Here is a 6476-nt window from a genome sequence, read left to right on the forward strand (position 1 = left end):
ACCTCTCTCAGATGCTCCTCGTGCTCCTCCTGTGTCTTGGAATAAACCAAGATGTCATTAATGAAAACTATCACAGAACGATCCATAATCGGTCTACACACACGGTTCATGAGGTCCATGAACGCGACAGGAGCATTGGTGAGCCCAAACGGCATCACCACGAACTCATAATGGCCATAACGCGTCCGAAACGCGGTCTTCTGCACATCCTCCTCTCTGGACCTCATCTGATGATATCCTGAATGCAAATCGATCTTGGAGAACCAAGATGCCCCCTGCAACTGATCAAAGAGGTCATCAATCCTTGGGAGTGGTTAACGGTTCTTCACTGTCACCTTATTCAGCTCCCAGTAATCTATACACATCCGATGCGACCCGTCCTTCTTCTTCACAAACATGATCGGGGCTCCCCAGGGTGAACTGCTCGGTCGAATAAATCTCTTGTCTAGCAGCTCCTGCAGCTGAGTAGACAACTCCTGCATCTCAGGAGGAGCCATCCGATAGGGTGCCTTGGCTATCGGAGCCGCACCAGGAACTAGGTCGATCCTGAACTCTACCTGACGCTCCGGAGGTATTCCAGGAAGCTCCTCCGGGAACACATCAGTGTAGTCTCGCACCACTGGAACCTCGCTCACCGTCGCCTTACCCGTCTCCCGGGTATCCATAACATATGCGACATATCCCGCACAACCCTGCTGAAGGTAGCGCCTAGCTCTCCCTGCTGAACATACTGTAGGTCCACGCTACGGCCTTTCGCCGTGGATCACCAACTCTCCCGTACTTGGGGTTTTGATCCGCACTAACTGTTGTGCGCAATCAACCAATCCATGCCTATAATCACCTTGTTCCCCTGCAAAGGGATAGGAACCAAGTCCACCAAATAACGCTCCACAAATAACCTTAGGACACAATCCCTGAATACTGTTGACGCTTGCACCAATCGATCATCGGCAATCTCTACCTCTAAATGGCAATCCAACATGCCCGAAGACTCAGTAAACTTCTTGCTAAGCGTAAGGGAAACAAATGATCGAGTGGCACCCGAGTCAAACAGCACCTGAACAGGAATACCGTTCACATGGAACGATCCTAATGCATATACACAGAGCACATATCAATATCATAACATCACAAAAAAATAAAGTAGAGGGAAAGAATCATACCCGTCACCACATCGGGTGCGGCGCGTGCCTCCTCTGTCATCAGCTGAAATGCCCGGCTCCTCACCACTGGAGCCTCTGCCTTGCCCTGCAGGCCATCTGTAATCCGCAGGGTAGCTGGAGCTGGCGCCTTAACCAACGCTGATGTTGTCAACTGGGGGCAATTGGCCTTTTTGTGGCCCCTCTGGTTGAAGTGAAAACACAGCAACACCGATGTCTGAATCACAAGTGCAGGGGAGGTACAATCCCTGCTGAAGTGCCCTAACTTGCCGCACTTGTAGTAGCCTGACGATCCCATCTTGCACGCTCCCTCGTGCGTCTTGCCGTATTTCCTGCAGCGGCCCCGCCCCTATTGGCCTTTCGGCCCCGCATCTGATCCCTTGGGCTTCTTCCCCGAAGCCCCCATAACATGCCCCTCCTCCGCCTTCCTCTTCCGAATGTGCTCCAGATCTATCTCCCTCTCCCTTGCCCTGACAATCATAGAGTCCAGCGTAGGGCAAGCTGAAAAACTGATATGCTCCCGAATATCAGCTCGTAGCATGTCATGATAGCGGGTCCTCCTCATATCCTCATCACCCGCGTATTGGGGCACCAGCAACGCCCTCTCCCGGAACTTGGCGGTGATCTCCGCCACAGTCTCCGTCGTCTGTCTCATATCTAGGAACTCCCTGGCCAATTGCTGAAGCTCGACAGCCGGCGCAAACTCTTCCCTGAACTTGGTCACGAAGTCTAACCAGGTCATAGCCTTGAAAGCCGAGGCTCCCAATGAGTCACCAACGGACTCCCACCAATCCCTATCTCGATCTCTCAAACATCCTGCTGCATATCTCACCTTCGACCCCTCAGGGCAGAAGCTAGTCAACTGTGCAGACTCAATGTCTGCAATCCATCGTCTGGCAGCTATGGGGTTCTTCGCCCCGTGAAAATCCAGCGCTCTACTGCCCCAGACATCCTTGAAGGACAGTGTGTGAGATCCTGATTGGCCAGATGCAATGTTGCTCCTGAATGCCCTGAGGCGATCCTCCATCGTCTCCAATATCCCCTCCTTGATCGACCCGAAGATAATGGGGGTCGACTCAAGGATGCCTTTGGTGATCTCTGACGCGAGCGTAGTACCACCATTCTGAAATACAAAAGAAATAACAACTGTTAGCAATACTGATACCTCTGAAGGGATCACACCTACTACAAGTTCCCTGGTCTTATCTTGGCCTTCCTCGGTTCAGGTACGGATCCTTTGCTTTCAGTAGTACGGGCCCATACTACCTTCCACATCTATCCGTACCTTCTCCAAGGACTGCCTTGACTCCACCAGATCCCCTTCACTACCGCTGATCTTTGCTACTCTTATCCTAGGCGTACCCTAGGAAACCTCTGACTCCACCCAACCCAGTCCTCAGTTGCTGAAGGTCTCTTTGTGATGCCAATTAGCTATTACCTGAATACAATCATATGCGACGAGGCTCGGATAATCCTTCGAGTAAGGGACTCATCCCTACAACGGTTAGGACTCAAACACGAGCTACGCAATAGGGTCAAATCCAACACTCTGATATTATTCAACCCTGATCACATGTGACTTTCACGTATTCACCTAACAGCTAACTCCCATCACTCAAAACCTACATAGCACAAAGCAAACAACATTTGGACAAAAGGAAACAATCTCAAGCAAGTCTATCCTCGCAGAGGGAAACTGAACTAGCATGCAATGCTAAACTCGTACCATTAGGCATAACCTAAACAGGCTATCCTACTACTGTCTACTCAATTCTAGCATGCAACTTTTCATACACTGAAGCACATAAAGCAGGCACATAAGGCATCACTCCTAGATCCTTAGTCCTATTCTAGCATGTTGTTCTACTGAAACTGGTAAACATAACATAAGCTTGTATGGGTACTTTGGGGAATACTTACTTGAGCTTGGCCCGTCGCGCACATCACACACTTTGTTCTTTCTTAAAACCCTTTACTTAGCCTTTTAGAAAACATTTTCTTTTTTTTTGTTCAAAATCTTTTAATCCCTCGATTTGAGTTCAAACACCCCCGAAGGTGTGTCTGAATCCCTCAAACCAGGGCTCTGATACCAACTTGTAACATCCCAAAACTACGAGCCAAAAATTTCATTTTTAAAACATATACTTAGCAAAACACTCGAAATAAAACGTTCACCGATCATAACATTCCATAAAGATATCGCATGTCTGGAAAAACATTTTCATAAAACATAGTAATGTCAGAGTACGAATCCCCAGGGAGATCTCATAATGCGGAATACAGGGCATGTGTGTGATGGGCCGCTACCGCGCCAGCTCCTTCCCCTTCGAAGAAGAGGTACCTGAAACCAAAACTGAAAACTGTAAGCATGAAGCTTAGTGAGTTCCCCCAACATACGACATACCATACAATCACATAACATACATATATTGTCAGGCATATCTGGGTGCCCGACCTACACCTTCGGTCCCCTCGACCGGATACTGTCAAGTATATCTGGGAGCTGGCCTCCCCTTCGGTCCTCTCTACCGGATACTGACCAGTATATCTGGGAGCTTGCCTCCCCTTCAGTCCTTTCGACCGGATATTGACTAGCATATATGGGTGGTGGTCTCCCCTTCGGTCCTCTCGACCGGATACTGGGGACTATTTCACCCCTACCACTACCACATAACACATATATCTTATAATCTATCTAGCATGGTTGGGCATGACCGCCCCTTCAGCCCTATCGACCGGTATGCTGGGGACTATCTCCCCCTACTGTCACTAGCACATAACATCATATCATACTAGCACAATAACATATCACAGGTAGTAACAACCCTAGATGAATATCACAGAGACAAACATCTATCATACAACCCTACTGGTGGGCCGACATTGTGGCCGTAGACCCACCGCTAGTGGAAGGTAACTCACCTCAAAGTAGCTGTTGATCTGCATGGGAACTGACTGTCTTTTGCTGCTGCCGCTCCGAAAATCCTCCGGATATATTTCCCACAAAACCCTTAATAATATACTGCTAACTGACCTCAGGGTAAAATGACCATTTACCCCTAACCAACCAAGAGTCAAAGTCAAAGTCAACTGCCAGTTGGCCCGACTCGCCGAGTTGACTTGCCAACTCGCCGAGTTCGTATCCCTTTGTCCAACCATAAACTCGACTCTACTCATCGAGTTAAGCATTGACTCGATGAGTTCTCCTTCTAAGCTAAAGGCCAATAGTCCTTCATCCTACTTGCCAAGTTGTATGAACAACTCTCCGAGTTCATCTTCATCCGAAGAACACTCTATGCTGAGACTCACCGAGCTGTATGAACAACTCGCCAAGTCTGTTCTTGAGGCAAGAAGATTGCCTTGAACTTGCCGAGTCATGGCATTGACTCACAGAGTTATTTCATGTGTGAGTCTGGCTTCCGACCCACTGAGTCACACCCCATGACTCACTACTCCAACCCGCAACACGAAAAGGGGGACAACTCGGGGACTCGCGACTCGACTCGCCGAGTCGGAGGAACGACTCGCCGAGTCTGCCACATGCAAATACTATATACTCGATTTTGCTTGAATCCAGCTCATGCCATTCATAGATCTGGGTTTCTAGGGCCTGATTAACACGTAAAGTTTCCAACTTTACGTGTAAATAAGCACTAAAGAGGGTTTTAGGGCTCAAAATGCACCAAAAGGGTAGATCTAGGGCTTTCATGCAATATGGCTCCATAAAGGCAGTAGATCCAAGCTCCTGGAGCTCAATCATGCCTAGATCTAGAGGCTAAACAACTTATTACCAACCCTAATACACAAACAAGCTTGGGGAAAGGCTCAAGAAGGACTTTCAAGGAGCTATAAAGGACAATAAGCATGAAAACAGATGGAAACTGAGTTATACCTCAAGGAAATTACTGAGATAACACAAGGATGCCTGGCCTCCTTCTTCTCTTCTTGATCTACTCTCTTTCCCCCCTCCAAATCTTCAATAAAACACACCAAAACGCTTCAATCTCACAAGGAACAAGGCTTGAACGAAGAAGAGAGTTCTGAGGGTGAAGGGGACGAGCTTGGGGGCGGATAAGAGGGTTTAAATAGGGTGCAAACCCTTGAAATTTAGGGTTTCATCAGACAGCTGGGACTCGCCGAGTCGCCAATTTGAATATGCTCCCAAACCCGTCTCCACTCGGCGAGTCGGGCCTACAACTCGCCGAGTCCAAGGCTAAAAAAAATGAAAATACTTAGATAGATTTTACGTACCAGGAACCAGATGCTACATGTCAAAAATGCTTTTCAATTTCAAAAAGGATAAAAAATGTAAACTTTTTATATTTTGGGCCAAAACTGTAAAAGTTGCAAAATTTGGGGCTTTAACCGGGAAAACTCCATTCTCGAAGGACTAAAGCTATTTACAAAATAAATTTTGGGTTAAAAATGTCTTTTCAACAAGTTTATGATACAAAAGTCTCAAGAGACTAAAAATGAAATTCTTTTATATAAAGGACTAAAAGTGTTATTTTTATAAAAGAAAGGTAGTGAAAAGGTCAAAATCATACTTTTAAACAAGTAAATTCATTAAGACAAAATACAAGATACCCGACTAGCGACAAAACGAAAAACGAATACACCTTCAATACCAAATATCGTTATAAACGAATTGATTCGGTCTCGAATCAATACAAAACAACAATCGCTAAATCAAAACTCTCCAATAGATATGTGATGACTAAAATGAATAAACCTACAAACTTTGGGCCTATGAGTTTCAAATCATGCTTGTTGGGCCTTGCAAGCCCACCAACATGATCTTTGGGTCCAAAGGGATAACGCTTATATGTTATTGGGACTTCAATGGCCCAATATTTTATAAAAGGACTTTCAATAGCTTTTATGTGCTAGTGGGCCAAAGTGTCCCGTTAGTAAGGTCATAGTAATCAAGTGCGAGTTGGACCATCGTGTCTTTCGCATCCGCGACAGCCTAAGGTACTTACGATAGTGGTGGGACATAATGCCCCCTTCTCTTCGTTCGCTAAGGCTTAAGAGAAATCAAAGTAGACAAAATTAGGACGATATACAATGTGAATTAATCAATATTCATTCGTTACGACAATACAAAAATCAGTAACCTTGAATACATTTTAACATCGGAAAACATCGGGTTTTCCGGGGAATTCAATACTACTCGCTCAAAATTTTATAACTATAATACAAAATACCCTTCATATATATATGTGTGTTTTTGAAATCATTCATACATCAATTTATGGATCTCACACTATGATAAATAAAAGTCTTTTAAGAAAATATCGGATTTTCTGGGTTTTA

The sequence above is a fragment of the Lactuca serriola genome, chromosome 5 (assembly GCF_051521515.1).
Source record: "Lactuca serriola cultivar US96UC23 chromosome 5, Lser_US96UC23_V15, whole genome shotgun sequence".
Taxonomy (NCBI): domain Eukaryota; kingdom Viridiplantae; phylum Streptophyta; class Magnoliopsida; order Asterales; family Asteraceae; genus Lactuca; species Lactuca serriola.